Genomic DNA, 18,313 nt, shown 5'->3' with positions numbered 1-18,313 from the left:
AGGTTTGATAGAGAGGTAAAAACACAGCAGATTCTCCCACCCGGTCCACCCCTCTCCCGTTTAATGGTGCCCATCGATCCCAACACCGCCGCACAGCGCCCACCCCGCCCGCTAGAAACAGTCAATCTGATTCGCTCTGATGCTTTTATTACCCTTCATGGATCCGGCTTGCTCGGGAGCGCAGCACGGAAAGTCTGAAATAATCAATTTGATTAGTGGTTTTTGTATTGTTTTTTTTTACTGGGCACAGTATTTTACATTGACCATTTAGCAGGTTTTACTATATCATTTCTTCCATCCGAGCCAATTGTCCTCATCTGCTTGCATGCTCCTCCCCTATATCAAGGTGTTTTGGTACTTCCTTTATACACTATGTTTTTCCATGTGCTAACTTCCTACTGTACCACAGGTCGGTATAGTCTAATAGTAGATCCTTCCCTCTATTCACCATTCATAGTGACAATAGTGGTAGGTGGATTGTTTGTCCAGATCTGCAATAGGTTAACTAGCAATCATATCACACCAAAAAAAATCATTCAGAGCTGCACCAATTTTCTATATAAATCCACAAGAACATAAAGGAATAGCTGATAGGCAGTGGAGAGGCCAGGTGTGTCATTGTGCATGAAAGAACAGTGAGCACATGAAGCTCCCCTATAGATCTTGTTTAGGAACAATACAATGATTCTACCCTAGACTAGCCTACAACGCCACAATGCATTGAATAATTGCATTAATGTTTTCAAGTGACTACACCATTCTACTCTAGGCTGTAAACTGTAGTGGAAATGTCATTTCAATAACCCTGTTATTCAAAATCCCTATTTATATGAATGTTTTCATTCCATTTGGATCAGTTGTGGATCTAGAAAAGCACAGTAGCAGGCCAGTCTAGCTATACATTTTCCTTCTGATACCGAATGGGCTGTCTGTTGCGGATCATCATTCTCCCAAGTGGTCCTATAATAATGTAGCCACATAGGCCTATGCTCCCAGCAGGCCCAGTGATTCCGGAAAGATTAACCTGCGTTCTGCCTCCTCTCTGATCCGAACGGCTATTCCTCGTGCAACTAAAACCATAGCGCTTCAATATAGCCTAAATATTTGTCATTTCATTTTTATGTATGGCATGAACACAACCAGTCACAAAGTTTTAATCTGATTAGGCTACATCAAAGGTCTCCCGTAGGCTGCCTTTGCACATCGGTCCACTCTGATATAATTCCGGCATCCGAACTGTGCACTGGCTATTTTTGATTTAATTGAACCTTTTCTTTAACTAGGCAAGTCAGGTAAGAACAAATTCTTATTTACAATGACGGCCTACCCCCGAACCGGACGATGCTGGGCCAATTGTGCGCCGCCCCATTGGACTCTCAATCACGGCCGGTTGTGATACACCCTGGAATCGAACCAGGGTCTGTAGTGACGCCTCTAGCACTGAGATGCAGTGCCTTAGACCCCTGCGCCACTCAGGAGGCCATTTGAGGACTAGAAAGAGCCATCTGTTACAAAACACCCAAATGTTTAATAACATTGGGAGATTGTCAAGCCAAGCCTTCGATACTGGGTACAACGTAGGGAGGGATGTGTTTTCCATTTGTCGAGATTGACATAATCCATTTCATTTTGGTGTTGAAAACACGAAACATGATGTTGAAGGGCCCGAAATTGGTAATCCGTGTGCAGTTATGCTTTGCTTATTGGTTGCATTGGCACAGAAACCTGTTGTTGGAAAATTAGTTGCATATATTTTCTATAACTATAGCATCAAAATGTTGAAAATCTGATTTCCCCCGAGCTGATCATTGTCTGCCGGACTCTGATTGTAGTGTAATGAGACCGGCAGGGAGAATCTCGTCCGTGGTGGTCGGAAAAACCCTGAACCTTCTGGCCCGTAGCCCTGCGTGACATCGACTGTGACGCAAACGTGGTGAAGTCGATATCCCCGTTTATAAAGACGGGTCGCTACAGTTATTATTATTTGTGGTTGTAATCTTTTAATGGGGGTGTTATTTCAAGGGTGTGCGCATTTTTTTCTAAAGTACAAGGTGAGTGTCGTGAAAAGTTTTTTTTTTTTTTACGTGGGGGGGGGGGGGGGAGGTGCAATTTTCTCTCACCACATGACTGTTAATGCTCAGCCATGATTGGATACTGGCACAGATTAATACTGGCACAGATTTTTCTGTTGTGACATGTGTCCATAATACAATGGGGGAGGAGTTAGTGTTTTGGTTTTAATCCGTCTGTACAGAGTGAGACGGAAGGTGGGTGAGGTCATATAGTAATAATGTCATTTTCTGCTGGTTTACGTCTCATTGTTAAACCAGATACCCTGTGCTGGTGGCAGGCTGTTAAAAATGATGAGGGGAAGGGGAAAAAAGCACTTGATTTTATTTTTCGAGAATCTAGTTTTGCGGATCTTTTTTTTTTTAGCACGTTGACACCCGCCAGCCAGAGAAATGACTTGTTGATCATACTCCCACAGGCAGCCATGGTTGAGGCGTCGTCTGGTGCTTGGGTAGTCGATCCTTGTGTTCCTCCCGCCTGGGGAGGAGGGAATGTTCTTGTGTGGGATGTTCTCTTCCTGTTCTCTATTCATAACCCTTCTAAACCTCCCCTGCTCTATCACACTCAGCCCCGCCCCCAGAGCAGTGGCTCGGTATCAGTCATCGGTACTTGAAAGAAAGATGTTTACAGCTTCTTCTTTTTTTATTGCTATGTTTTGTTTTGGTTCATCCCCCACCTCTTCTCCTCCCCCGCTGTCCTTTCCCCAAGGGTTTCTCTCTTATGTAAAGTGTACATTGCCACATTTCTTCTTTTTTTTTATATACAATACTGTAACTTGCCTTTGTACATTTAGGCAAAAAAATAAACCTTTCTATGAGACAATCACTCCTGTCCCGTCTGTCTTGTCTCCCCCCACAGGAAAGTAAAGGGCATGGATCACCATAGGTTTTGCTATTGGGAAACACAGGTGCACCAACCTATCAGATTATAAGGTTATTTTTCAACATTCTGGTACTTGCTTGTGTTAAAAAATTGTTCACCATGCCAAAACATTTCGCTGACACTTACTAACTACAGGCACACTTATAGTGCATTTTAACGCTTTTTATAAGTTGTCATAATTCATAAATAGTTCTAACTTCCTTACAATACATCACTATGATGTATTATAGGACCAAAGTGCATAATGCATCATAGATCCAACTTAAAAATACTGTTATAGGTGAACGCATACAATTGCAATGTTGTATTACCCAACTCAGTGGGTTGGTTACCCTATACATGTATCCGGTAGAGCTATGATGCACCATAGGGATGATGTATTATCAAGATGTTACTAATTCTGAGTTGTTATGAAGCAGGTTTTTATCATGCACTACAAGGCATTGTAAATGCACTTTCAAGGCGTGTGTGCATCATCGAAAGCGTTACCCGAATTCCACTACGTTTATCCATTTTTAACTTCATTGTTATTCAATTGGGCACTGGTGATTTACATTTTGTGATGCAGTAGGGCACATTGACCACAGAGGGGCTCTGGCTTACCGGCAGTATTCTCCTCTCCATCCAAGTTGTAAGAGCTGTTTCTCGGGCATTCGACGAACTGCACGCTAGTGGTTTGCTTTGAAAGGAACGCTATCCAGGATATGGAAGGATATGGGCCACACTGTTTTCTTAGTCTAGTTGGGGATTTGTCAGCTCAATACCAGGCTTCTTCTCAGCTTTTTGAGAAATCAGGTGACCAAGCCTGACTGGCTCGAGATAAAAGCGCCTTACAAACACTCCAGCCTGGTGCGCAGCGGTTGCTATGGAGACACTGTTGAAAGTCGATGGGATGAAGGAAGCCCTGTACCTGAATGAATGACCTACCCTGAGCACAGTCTCAAGAGAATACCCCTACTGTAGGCTACTGGAGTCTTTGCCTCCGGCTGTGGTGTTTTACTTGCCAATAAATATTTAGCGTTTTTTTTTCCCTCATGCGTAACCGAGAAGGAAATGTGTGATTTAAACAAAATAAGAATGACTGGTTTGTATATTTATAGTATATAGATGCATTTCCACAGATGCATCATTAATGTAGGCATGGTTCTTAAAAGGATTTGTTTTGATTCAGCAGAATCTCATAAGCTCGAAGAACCAATCACACAGGTCTGTCGGAGACAGACGGGCCGAGTGGCGAATGAGGTGAGCCCCACCCCTCATAAGGAGCCACTCGCCCGCCCTCTGGTCATTCTTACCTCTTCCTCGCAAAGAGTCGCTAGCTAATTCCAAAATCACGCACTCGACTCTCCATTTGCACAAGTGTCCCAAAGCTGAGGGAGTGAAAAATGCTGAAGGTGTGTAGGAGCTACACTGAACAAAAATATAAACACAACATGTAACAATTTCAAAGATTCTGCTGAGTTACAGTCAATATCAGCCAATTGAAATAATTGAATTGGGCCATAATCTATACATTTCACATGACTGGGAATACAGATATGCATCTGTTGTTCAGATGCATAAAACAAAGGTAGGGGCGTAGATCAGAAAACCAGTCAGTATCTGGTGTGACCACCATTTGCCTCATGCAGCGCGACATCTCCTTCCCATAGAGTTGATCAGGCTGTTGATTATGGCCTGTGGGATGTTGTCCCACTCTTCAATGGCTGTTTGAAGTTGCTGGATATTGGCGGGAACTGGAACACGCTTTTGTACACCTCAATCCAGAGCATCCCAAACATGCTCAATGGGTGACATGTCTGGTGAGTATTTAGGTCATTGAAGAACTGGGACATTTTCAGCTTCCAGGAATTGTGTACAGATCCTTCCGAAATGGGCCGTGCATTATCATGCTGAAACATGAGCTGTTGGCGATGGATGAATAGCACGACAATGGGCCTCAGGATCTCGTCACAGTATCTCTGCATTCAAATTGCCATGGATAAAATGCAATTGTGTCCGTAGCTTATGCCTGCCCATACCTTTCTGTACGAGAGTGGATCGTTACCTCCCTACAGTTGGCTTACCATGCCAATTTGATACTATAGATGCATCATCTAGCTATGTTTTGTTACGTCAAGGAAAATGTTCTCATAACACGAAAACTGTCCAGTCTCGCTGATGACTATATAATGTTTGTATAAAACATTCTCCTCATGTTGCAAGAAAGTTTCTAGAACTTTCTTGAACGGTTCCCAGAATGTTTCATTAGGTTGTGGGAACATCACAAAAGATGTTTTCTCAAAACACAAAAACGGTCCAGTTGTGGGGATGATTCTACAATGTTTCTTTTAGAGTGCAAAAAACATTCACCTGATGTTACAAGAATGTTCCCATAACACATTTCATCTGTTCTTTCAAGGTTTCCAGAATGTATCTTTAGGTTGTAGGAACATTTTGTGGATATGACACTAAAACTGTCCAGTGCTGACATTCAGGGTATTGTTTGTATCGAGGTGCACAAAAAATCCCTTTCATGTTCCAAGAATGTTAACAGAAAAGCCTTTATGAGTTCTTAAAGGTTCCAGTGTGGGTACATTACAAGAGAGAGATTCCCAAAACACAAAATATGCCCCATATACTACCCACCACTGCGACCTGTATGCTCTTGCTGGCTGGTCCTCGCTTCATATTCGTTGCCAAACTCACTGGCTCCAGGTCATCTACAAGTCTTTGCTAGGTAAAGCCCCACCTTATCTCAGCTCACTGGTCACCATAGCAGCACTCACCCGTAGCATGCGCTCCAGCAGGTATATTTCACTGGTCACCCCGAAAGCCAATTCCTCATTTGGCTGCCTTTCCTTCCAGTTCTCTGCTGCTAATGACTGGAACGAATTGCAAAAATCACTGAAGCTGGAGACTCATATCGTCCTCACTAACTTTAAGCACCAGCTGTCAGAGCAGCTGAAAGATCACTGCAGCTGTACATAGCCCATCTGTAAATAGCCCATCCAACTATCTCATCCCCATACTGTTATTTATTTATTTTTGCTCCTTTGCACACCAGTATCTCTACTTGCACATTCATCTTCTGCATATCTATCACTCCAGTGTTTAATTTCTAAATAGTTATTATTTTGCCACTATGGCCTATTCATTGCCTTACCTCCCTAATCTTACCTCATTTGCTCACACTGTATACAGACTTTTTTTCTATTGTGTTATTGACTGTATGTTTTGATATTCCATGTGTAACTCTGTGTTGTTTGTGTCTCACTGCTTTGCTTAATCTTGGCCAGGTCGCAGTTGTAAATAAGAACTTGTTCTCAACTAGCCTACCTGGTTAAATAAAGGTGAAATAAAAAAATACAAGGAACGTTTTGTGCACCCTGATACAAACATTATCTGGATGTTAGCATTGGACAGTTTTTGTGTTTTGGGGACCTATCTCTTGTCATATCCCCCCAATGTTCCCACAATGTAAAGAAATGTATAAAGAACTTTTAAAGATTTTTCACCCTGAAAATAACTTTGCATAATCATCCGCACAACTTAGCATTTTTTTGTGTTTTTGGAACATATATTTTGTCCCCACAATGTTCCCACCAGACTGTTCCCTCAAATCAAATGTATTTATAAAGCCCTTTTTACATCAGCCTATGTTACAAACTGCTATACAGAAACCCAACCTAAAACCCCAAACAATGGAGATGTAGAAGCGCGGTGGCTAGGAAAAACTCTGTAGAAAGGCAGGAACCTAGGAAGAAACCTAGAGGAACCAGGGTCTAAAGGATGGCCAGTCCTCTTCTGGCTGTACCGGATTGAGATTATAACAGTACATGGCCAAGATGTTCAAACGTTCGTAGATGACCAGCAGTGTCAAATAATAAACATAATCACAGTGGTTGAAGAAGGTGCCAACTGTTGGTCAGCACCTCAAGAGTAAATGTCAGTTGGTTTTTCATAGCCGATCATTCAGAGTTAGAGACAGCAGGTGCGGTAGAGAGAGAGAGTCCCAAACAGCAGGTCTGAGACAGGTTGCACATCCGGTGAACAGGTCAGGGTTCCATAGCCGCAGGCAGAACAGTTGAAACTGGAGCAGCAGCACGACCACGTGGACTGGGGACAGCAAGGAGTCATCAGGCCAGGTAATCCTGAGGCATGGTCCCAGGGCTCAGGTCCTCTGGGAAGGGAGGGCGAGAGAATTAGAGGGAGCACACTTAAATTCATACAGGACACCGGATAAGACAGGAGAAATACTCCAGATATAACAGACTGACCCTAGCCCCCCAACACATAAACTATTGCAGCATAAATACTGGAGGCTGAGACAGGAGGGGTCGGTAAACACTGTGACTCCGTCCGACGATACCCCTGGACAGGGCCAACCAGGCAGGATATAACCCCACCCACTTTGCCAAAGCACAGCCCCCACACCACTAGAGGGATATCTTCAACCAACAACTTACTACCCTGAGACGAGACTGAGTACAGCCCGGAAAGATCTCCCCCACGGCACAAACCCGATGGGGGCGCCAAACCCGGACAGGAAGATCATGTCAGTGACTCAACCCACTCAAGTGATGCACCTCTCCTAGGGACAGGATGGAAGAGCAACAGTAAGCCAGTGAATCAGCCCCATAATAGGGTTAGAGGCAGAGAATCCTGGTGGAGAGAGGGGAACCAGCCAGGCAGAGACAGCAAAGGCAGTTCGTTGCTCCAGTGCCTTTCCGTTCACCTTCACACCCCTGGGCCAGACTACACTCAATCATAGGACCTACTGAAGAGATGAGTCCTCAATAAAGACTTAAATGTTGAGACCGAGTCTGCATCTCTCACAGGCAGACCATTCCATAAAAATGGAGCTCTATAGGAGAAAACCCTGCCTCCAGCTGTTTGCTTAGAAATTCTAGAGACAACAAGGAGGCCTGCGTCTTGTGACCGTAGTGTACGTGTAGGTATGTACGGCAGGACAAAATCAGAAAGATAAGTAGGAGCAAGCCCATGTAATGCTTTGTGGGTTATCAGTAGAACCTTGAAATCAACCCCAGCCTTTACAGGAAGTCAGTGTAGAGACATGTAGTCAAGGTCAGGGTGTTGAGCCTAACGCTGATCACATTTTTTGGTTCTAGTCAAGATTCCAGCAGCCGTTTAGCACTAACTGAAGTTTATTTAGTGCTTTATCCAGGTAGCCGGAAAGTATAGAATTGCAGTAGTCTAATCTCAAAGTGACAAAGCATGCATCATTTTTTAACAAAGTTTCTGATTTTTGCAATGTTACGAAGATGGAAAAAAGCTGTCCTTGAAACAGTCTTGATATGTTTGTCAAAAGAGAGATCAGTGTCCAGAGTAACGCAGAGGTTCTTCACAGTTTTATTTGCAACGACTGTACAACCATCAAGATTGTCAGATCCAACAGAAGATTTCTTTGTTTCTTGTGACCTAAAACTGGCATCTCTGTTTTGTCCAAGTTTAAAAGTAAAAAATGTCCTTGTGTCTGAAACACAGGCCTCCAGACTGGGCAATTTTGGGACTTCTCCATGTTTCATCGAAATGTACAGCTGTGTATCATCCGCATAGCAGTGAAAGTTAACATTATGTTTCCAAATGACATCGTCTAGAGGTAAAATATATAGTGAAAACAATACTGGTCCTAAAACAGAACCTTGAGGAACAGAAACTTACGGTTGATTTGTCAGAGGATAAACCATCCACAGAGACAAACTGATATCTTTCCAACAGATAAGATCTAAACCAGGCCAGAACTTGTCCGTGTAGACCAATCTCTCCAAAAGAATGTCATGATCGATGGTGTCAAAAGCAGCACAAAGGTCTAGGAGCACGGGGACAAATGCTGAGCCTTGGTCTGACAACATTAAAAGGTCATTTACCACCTTCACAAGTGCAGTCTCAGTGCTATGATGGGGTCTAAAACCAGACTGAAGCATTTGGTAAACATTGTTTGTCTTCAGGAAGGCAGTGAGTTGCCGTGCAACAGCTTTTTTTTTCATTTTTGAGAGGAATGCGAGATCCGATATAGGCCGAAAAGTTTTTATATTTTCTGGGTCAAGGTTTGGCTTTTTCAAGAGAGGCTTTATTACTGCCACTTTTAGTGAGTTTGGTACACATCCGGTGGATAGAGAGCCATTTATTATGTTCAACATAGATGGGCCAAGCACAGTGTGACGACCCTCCCACTCTGTCTGCCGTATTCTCTCTGTTATTTCCTTATTAGGATGCTGGTGGGCAGAGTTGGGAGGGTCGTCAGCTACATGGGAAACACCTGGGCCCGGTGTCTCCCAGGATAAATACACCACTTCCCCATTCATGGACGAGACTCTCTCCATGCAGACACCTTTATGGATTTGGTTGTTTTCTTGGTGGTTTTTTGGTTGTTTGCTTTAGCATCTTTCAACACCCTGCATTATCACATTCATGCATGCAAAACACTCACACTACTGATTACAGACACCATTGTATATTATACTTAGTTACCTATTTAATAAATATATATTTTATTACTCCTTATCTCCATGTTGTCTCCCTTTTGTTACGGGCTTTGAGCCGGTTCGTGACAACAGGAAGCAACTCTTTCAGTAGTTTAGTTGGAATAGGGTGCAGTATGCAGCTTGGAGGTTTAGAGGCCATTACTACCATTACACTATAAGTGTCAAGAGATATAGGATTAAAAAACTTGAGTGTCTCCCTTGATCCTATGAAATGGCAGTGTTGTGTAGACTCAGGACAACTGAGCTTTGGAGAAATATGCAGATTTAAAGAGGATTCCATAATCATTATCTTTTCGTCAAAGAACTTCAAAAAATAATTTATCACTGCTGAAATGAAAGAAATCCTCTCTTGGGGAATGCTTTTTAGTTATCTTTGTGACAGTATCAAAAATAGCAGTGGAGGCTCTTCGATATTGTATGGTATGTATATGATATGCATGTCTTTCCAAACTAGTCAGAAGACTTCCAGTTTGGTGGAGCACCATTTCCGTTCCAATTTTGAAGCTTGCTTCAAGGCTCTGATATTTTCTGTATTCCAGGGAGTTAGTTTCTTATGACAAATGTTTTTAGTTTTTAGGGGTACGACTGCATCTAGAGTATTACGCAAGGTAAAATTGAGTTCATCGGTTAGGGTTTAACTGATTTTTGTACTCTGACATCCTTGGGTAGGTGAAGGGAGTCTGGAAGGGCATCCAGGAATCTTTGGGTTGTCCGGGAATTTAGAGCACGGCTTTTGATGATCCTTGGTTGGGGTCTACTGAGATTATTTGTTGCAATTGCAAACGTAAAGAATTGGATGGTCCGATAGTCCAGGATTATAAGGAAAGACATTAACTTCATATGGCTGCAGGGGCAGTATTGAGCAGATTTTGCTAATATCTGCATATTATTATTAATATTGGATAGAAAACACTCTAAAGTTTCCAAAACTGTCAAAATATTGTCTGTGAGTATAACAGAACTGATATTGCAGGTGAAACCCTGAGGAAAATCAAAACAGGAAGTGGCTTCTATTTTGAAAACTCCATGTTCCATAGCCTCCCATTGATCCTTTTAAAGGGATATCAACCAGATTCCTTTTCCTATCGCTTCCTCAAGGTGTCAACAGTCTTCAAACATAGTTTCAGGCTTTTATTTTGAAAAATGAGCCAGAAAGATAACATTGCGTCAAGTGGTCACATGAGTTTTGCCCGCGCAACAGAGTTTGGACAGCTATTGTGTTCCCCTCCTCTACTGTGAAAGACATTTGCGGTTGATATATTATCGATTATATATTTTAAAAACAACCCGAGGATTGATTATAAAAAACGTTTGACATGTTTCTGTGGACATTATGGAAACTACTGAACATAACGCGCCAAACAAACGAAGGTATTTTGGATATAAAAATAATCTTTATGGAACAAAAGGAAGATTTGTTGTGTAACTGGGAGTCTCGTGAGTGAAAACATCCGAAGATCATCAAAGGTAAACGATTAATTTGATTGCTTTTCTGATTTTCGTGACCAAGCTACTTAATGCTAAGTGTACTTAATGTTTTGTCGTGCGATCGATAAACTTACACAAACGCTTGGATTGTTTTCGCTGTAAAGCATAATTTCAAAATCTGACATGACAGGTGGATTAACAAAAGCTGTGTTTTCCTATATTGCACTTGTGATTTCATGAATATAAATATTTTTAGTAATACTCATTGAATGTAGCGCTATGCTATTCAACGGTTGTTGACACTTATCCCGTTAACGGGATTGCAGCCATAACAACTTTTAAGATCCACAATACTTATTCCACAGGACAAAACTAGGTCCAGAGTATGACTGTGGCAGTGAGTAGGTCAGAAGACATGTTGGACAAAACCCACTGAGTCGATGATGGCTCCGAAAGCCTTTGGAGTGGGTGTGTGCACTTTTCCATGTGAATATTAAAGTCACCAAAAATGTGAATATTATCTGCCATGACTACAAGGTCTGATAGGAATTCAGGGAACTCAATGAGGAACACTGTATACGGCCCAGGAGGCCTGTAAACAGTAGCTATAAAAATGTATTGAGTAGGCTGCATAGATTTCATGACTAGAAGCTCAAAAGAAGAAGTATTTTTTTGTAAATTGAAATCTGCTGTCGTAAATGTTCGCAACACCTCCGCCTTTGCGGGATGCGCAGATGATTTGGTCACTAGTGTAACCAGGAAAAGAGGCCTCATTTAACACAGTAAATTTATCAGGCCTACGCCATGTTTCAGTCAGGCCAATCACATCAAGATTATGATCAGTGAGTAGTTAATTGATTATAAATCAAATCAAATTTATTTATATAGCCCTTCGTACATCAGCTGATATCTCAAAGTGCTGTACAGAAACCCAGCCTAAAACAGCAAACAATGCAGGTGTAAAAGCACGGTGGCTAGGAAAAACTCCCTAGAAAGGCCAAAACCTAGGAAGAAACCTAGAGAGGAACCAGGTTATGTGGGGTGGCCAGTCCTCTTCTGGCTGTGCCGGGTAGAGATTATAACAGAACATGACCAAGATGTTCAAATGTTCATAAATGACCAGCATGGTTGAATAATAGTAAGGCAGAACAGTTGAAACCGGAGCAGCAGCACAGTCAGGTGGACTGGGGACAGCAAGGAGTCATCATGTCAGGTAGTCCTGGGGCACGGTCCTAGGGCTCAGGTCCTCCGAGAGAGAGAAAGAAAGAGAGAATTAGAGAGAGCATATGTGGGGTGGCCAGTCCCCTTCTGGCTGTGCCGGGTGGAGATTATAACAGAACGTGGCCAAGATGTTCAAATGTTCATAAATGACCAGCATGGTTGAATAATAGTAAGGCAGAACAGTTGAAACTGGAGCAGCAGCATGGCCAGGTGGACTGGGGACAGCAAGGAGTGTCAGGTAGTCCTGGGGCATGGTCCTAGGGCTCAGGTCCTCCGAGAGAGAGAAAGAAAGAGAGAAGGAGAGAATTAGAGAACGCACACTTAGATTCACACAGGACACCGAATAGGACAGGAGAAGTACTCCAGATATAACAAACTGACCCTAGCCCCCCGACACATAAACTACTGCAGCATAAATACTGGAGGCGAGCAATCTAACATTGAGTTGCCCTATTTTGAGATGTGAAATATCACAATCTCTTTCAATAATGACAGGAATGGAGGAGGTCTTTATTCCAGTGAGAATGCTAAAGCGAACACCATTTTGCCCAACCTAGATCGAGGCACAGACACGGTCTCAATGGGGATAGCTGAGCTGACTACATTGACTAGCTGAGTTGACTATGCTGACAACACTGACTGTGTTAAGGGTTCCAACCAACACGGTGAATGTTTAAATTATGTATTCAATATAGACAACAAAAATACAATAACTTTTGTGTTATTAGTTTAAGCACACTGTGTTTGCCTATTGTTGTGACTTAGATGAAGATCGGATCAAATGTTTTGACCAATTTATGCAGAAATCCAGGTAATTGCAAAGGGTTCACATACTTATTCTTGCGATTTTACATACAGTGGGGAGAACAAGTATTTGATACACTGCCGATTTTGCAGGTTTTCCTACTTACAAAGCATGTAGAGGTCTGTAATTTGTATCATAGGAACACTTCAACTGTGAGAGACGGAAGTTCTGCTTTTCTGATGTATCAAATACTTAAGTCATGCAATAAAATGCTAATTAATTAATTAAAAATCATGTGATTTTCTGGATTTTTGTTTTTGATTCCGTCTCTCACAGTTGAAGTGTACCTATGACAAAAATTACAGACCTCTACATGCTTTGTAAGTAGGAAAACCAGCAAAATTGGCAGTGTATCAAATACTTGTTCTCCCCACTGTATCTCCCCACTGTATCTCCCTGGCATATTGCATAATATTATGCAGCAGCATACAAGACATATTTGGACTCATCTTGTTAAGCTGTGCTCACTTCAACAGGAAGGTCCTTCTTTTGGGCTCTAGAAAGAGGCCCGAGTTCCCGACTTGGAATTTACGAGTTGGATGAATAATTTTCCGTATTTTACCAGTCAGAGCAAAAAAAAAAAATCTCAGTTGTCTTGAACTCAAAGAAGTCTGAGATTTCCCAGTTCGAGTTTCCAGTTGTTGTGAATGCGGCAGAAGTCATGCTGGATTGACAGAATGGCCAATGTAATCACACTTTACCAATTGGATATCATGAAATTGGGGAGCAAAAGGGGGTAAAAAAAAAAGAATAATTTAAAAGGATAAACAGTTACACGCCATGGGCCAGAAATGACTATCTTGTCTCAATGCTTCAACTCCCCTATGGACTCGGTGAAGGTCGAGAGCCAAGCCGCACTGTTTCTTGACACTGCTCGCTTTAACCTGGAAGCCAGCCGCACCAAGGAAGGAAACAGCGTTGAAGTCTATGGCAGCACCCAAGGGACTTGAACTTTTGATCTCTACCCGTAGACTTTACGGTGACGTAGTGTCCCCATGAGCGACAGAACATGGAGCCAATCACGGTGCAACTAGAGAACATTACCAACCCCTACGCTCCGTATTTTCTGCTGGCTGCCTCACCACCACAGAAAAAAACTGAGCTAGGCTGAAACACCTGCATTTTTGATGCAGCTTTATTAACTCAATGATTTAGTTTTACATTGTTTGCAAACTGATATGTAACATGTATTAATGCCAGAAAAACATGCAAAGCGGGCACTTTTTTATAATTATATATATATAAAAATGTCTATGCCAAACAGGTGGGTCCCAAAACAGAAGCTCAATCATGTATTGATAAACAAAATATTGAACAGCAATTTGTCTTTTGCATAGAACTGTGGGCTGAAGAGATTGGGGTACCTTGTGAGGATCCAGCGACGAGTGGCTAATCTGCCTTTGTACGCTGGCCAATAGTACCGATGGCAATCACTGGATAATAAAGCGGATGAACTAAAAGCACGTATATCCTACCAACGGGACATTAAAAACTGTATGACAACATGAATAACATACAGCTGGTGGGTTATACACTGTATCGGCAGGATGGAACAGCAGCCTCTGGTAATACAAGGGGTGTCAGTCTATGTATATTTGGAAACAACAGCTGGTGCACGATATCTCTAGGTTTTTCTCGCATGACGTAGAGTATCTCATGATGAGCTGTAGACCACACTATCTACCTCAAGAGTTTTCATCTGTTGTTTGGCACTGTCTATTTACCACCACAAACCGATGCTGGCACTAAGACCACACTCAATGAGCTGTATACGGCCATAAGCAAACAATTTAATGCAGGGTAATGTAAATCCTTTTTAATCAAATTTCAACCAGCATGTTAAACGTGCAGCCAGAGGGGAAAAAACTCTAGACCACCTTTACTCCACACACAGAGTGTCACGCATACTCCCCCTCTGGTCTCTTGGTCATCAGGCTGCAGATTATCAGGCACACCTGCCACCATCGTCTCGCTCACCAGGGCCTCATGACACTCACCTGGACTCCATCACCTCCTTGATTATCTTCCCTGTATCTGTCACTCCCCTTGGTTCCTTCCCCAGGCCATTGTTTCTGTTTCATGTCTGTGTGCTGTTAGTGTTTCTTGTTTTGTATTATGTTCCGTTTATTTTATTAAAACACTCACTCCCTGAACTTGCTTCCCAACTCTTGGCACACTTGTTACAGAATAACACCTCACCTAAGGGAAGCATCAGGGAGTGTTTTTGTTGTTGTTTTTCGTGTCAGAGTAAATGACGTCGGATCCGGGAACTGCTACAGACTCTCATGCCTCAACCAGATCAGATCGCCAGGCTCCCCTGCCTCAGGAGGCTCGTTGGGCTTTCATGCCTCAGCCGGATTGCCAGGCTCCCCTGCCTCAGGAGGCTCGTCAGGCTTTCATGCCTCCGCCGGATCGGCAGGCTCCCGCGCCTCAGCTGGCGTGACAGGTTCCCGTGCATCAGCTGGCGTGACCGGTTCGCTCCTGATCCCCGGGTTCATCCCCTTTGATGGCATCCTGCACCGCGCACCGAGGAGAGATCTCCTCAATTTAAGGTAAGGTTTGTCCCTTATATGATCTAAATTGATATTGTTTTATGATGATACCATCTATCATTTCATATTCGTGCAAATCTCTGTAAAACAGAAAATGGACACAATTGACTGGATAGCAATCAACAGAGGTAAGAGTATATATGCTAAAATAATATGTTGAAGGCTAGCTGAATTGGGTGCAGATGACTGAATTGCTCACTTTTGTGTCTGTGTCTGCAGGTATACAGACGAGGAGGCATACAAAGGTATGTTAATTGGTATGTTATGCAGATCACGTGTGACATCCTCCCTTACCTCTTCAATGAAAATCACATAGGCCTCTACATTATGGACAAGGTATGTGTATGACAGTTTTTTTCATTCACATTTACCACAAAAAAACTATGTATGAATACTTCCGTGTGTTTGTTTTATTAAGCATCTGTATAATTACTATTTCTTTAGATTCACAGGTTTCACCCTCCCTACACATCTGATGAATATACCAGGAAACCTGTTCGATCACCCTGCACTGCAAAATCATTCTGGCTATGGATACGGAGAACATCAACACATTAACATCATTACGCCAGAAGATATACCCATTGGACTTAGGGCTCTGCTGAGAGTTTACCTCATATTTGGATATGTTATTCTGCTTTGCCATTAAAATCATAATAAACACTGACAACTAAAATATTGTGTTATTGTTATGCGCATTATTAATGATATTAATTATAATAATAGGAGAGGGGTAGTTAAAACGGTTCTTTGAGGATCCATTAAAAGGGGTTCTTCGAAGAACTTATAGAGGTTCCCAGCACTTTACATTTGAAGAACCCATTAATGGATACTCTAGGAACCTTTTCTTTTTAGAGTGTACAGCAAATGAGGGTGTTTTTGTTACCATAAAAGATGAATGGAGGGTGTTTCCAGGCGGGGTTGTAACACCCCACAGGCTTGTTCATACTATATAGAAATATAGTATGGCTCTGCTTTATCAATGAAAACATGCTTATACTGTATGTAAGTCGCTCTGGATAAGAGCGTCTGCTAAATGACTTAAATGTAAATGTAAATGATGTTGCTCCACAGTTTGATCATTTGTTGTGCACTCAAATCCTTGTGATATTTTTATGGAAGAGTATTAAGGCCAAGTGAAACAAAAGTAAACAGTGAAGGGTGGTGGTACTTTAATATTTGTTGTTGTTGCATGATAGTACTTTAAAAAAGTGACAATATTTCAAGAATAAAGTGACAATATTTCATGGAACAAAGTCTTCCCCCAAAAATAGTGAATGAAGTGGCAATGATTCGAGAATAAAGTGGCAATATTTTGAGAATAAACTCTGTGATTTGGTTAACTGCATGACTTCCTGGCCCCCTGTTACTGTGCGCCACCGTTGGAATGCCTGCAGTTAGATGACCTGGTGAAACTATATTTTAGAAATGGCTTTGGTAACAAGGAAATTCTTTCTTTTTTGGCACATAATAACCCTATTATTATAAGTAGGCCTATTAGGACCTGGAAGAGGTTGTACCACAGATTATTTTCAGGAGGAATAACCAACGAAATGGACTCCGATGAGGTACGATTTCATCTGTCTGTGTGGTTATATACATAGGTAGAGACAGGTGGGTTGTGTGTGTATGCAGGTGTGTATGCAGGTGTGTGTACACATTCCAGAGTGAAGGAAAAGCAGCCAACAAGTGCTCAGCATGTGGGAACTCCTTCAAGACAGTTGGAAAAGCATTCCTCATGAAGCTGGTTGAGAGAATGCCAAGAGTGTGCAAAGCTGTCACCAAGGCAAAGGGTGGCTATTTTGAAGAATCTCAAATATAAAATACATATTGATTTGTCTAACACTTTTGTGGTTACTACATGATTCCATATGTGTTATTGATGTCTTGACTATTATTCTGCAATGTAGAAAATAGTAAAAATAAAGAAAACCATTGAATGAGTAGGTGTGTCCAAACTTTTGACTGGTACTGTGTGTCGAAACGAAAGGTTAACTTACAAATGTGCACAAGTGTAATATGACTCATGAAATATTGATATAACATGGTTAACTAAATAGTCCATGAGTTTTGTGATGTTTGAAGGCAATTGAAGGGAGTTTTAACTAGGGCTGGGTAGTATTGATGCACAGACTGGTTCTATGGTGGTATTAAATGTTTGGTTTGTTAATTAAGGATTGGTTTCCCGCTAGCCGGACAACTTCCAGTGAAACTGTAGGGCGCGCAATTCAAATAAATAATCATAAATATTATAGATTTTAAACATTTTGGTACATAGAAGTGTCTTATATCGTCTGAAAGCGTAAATTATTGTTAATCTAACTGCACTGTCCGATTTACAGTAGCTATTACAGCGAAAACATCCCATGCGATTGTTTGAGGACGGTGTCCCACATCAAATGTTTTTCCACCGGCACAGATTTCATACATTCACATATAACGATAAAATATTCACTTAATTTTTGAAAATCTTCCTCTGATTTGTCATCCAAAGGGTCCCAGCTATAACATGAAGTGTCGTTTTGTTAGATAAAATCTTTCTTTATATCCCAAAAAGTCTGTTTAGTTGGCGCCATCGATTTGAGTAATCCACTCGTTCAACCTGCAGAGAAAGGACTCTGAAAATCTACCCCTAAAATTTGTTTCAACAAGTCAAAATATGTTTCTATTTACTCCTCAGATACACTAAAATGTAATCAAACTATAATATTTATTTCGGAAGGAAGTATGTTCAATAGGAAACCGATTTTAGGAGGTGCGTAATGTCTTCATGGTGCGCGCAGATATGAATTTCAAAGTTACAAGCCTGAAACATTGAACATAGACTTGACACCCTGTGGAAGCCTTAGGAATTGCATCCAGGGAGC

General features: G+C 41.8%; 1 long non-coding RNA gene across 1 annotated transcript; it reads left to right on the top strand.

Annotated features, from left to right (window-relative positions):
• The first annotated feature begins 13,405 nt into the window (after nt 1-13,405).
• On the top strand, nt 13,406-16,122 carry LOC115134803 (uncharacterized). The gene is made up of 3 exons (XR_010464647.1): nt 13,406-15,446; nt 15,666-15,782; nt 15,891-16,122. It is a non-coding gene; the product is annotated as an uncharacterized LOC115134803 (long non-coding RNA).
• The last annotated feature ends 2,191 nt before the right edge of the window (nt 16,123-18,313 follow it).

The sequence above is a fragment of the Oncorhynchus nerka genome, linkage group LG9a (assembly GCF_034236695.1).
Source record: "Oncorhynchus nerka isolate Pitt River linkage group LG9a, Oner_Uvic_2.0, whole genome shotgun sequence".
NCBI classification, from domain to species: Eukaryota; Metazoa; Chordata; class Actinopteri; order Salmoniformes; family Salmonidae; genus Oncorhynchus; species Oncorhynchus nerka.
Note: the sequence above shows the minus strand (reverse complement) of the source record. Positions and strands in the feature narration are given on the sequence as shown.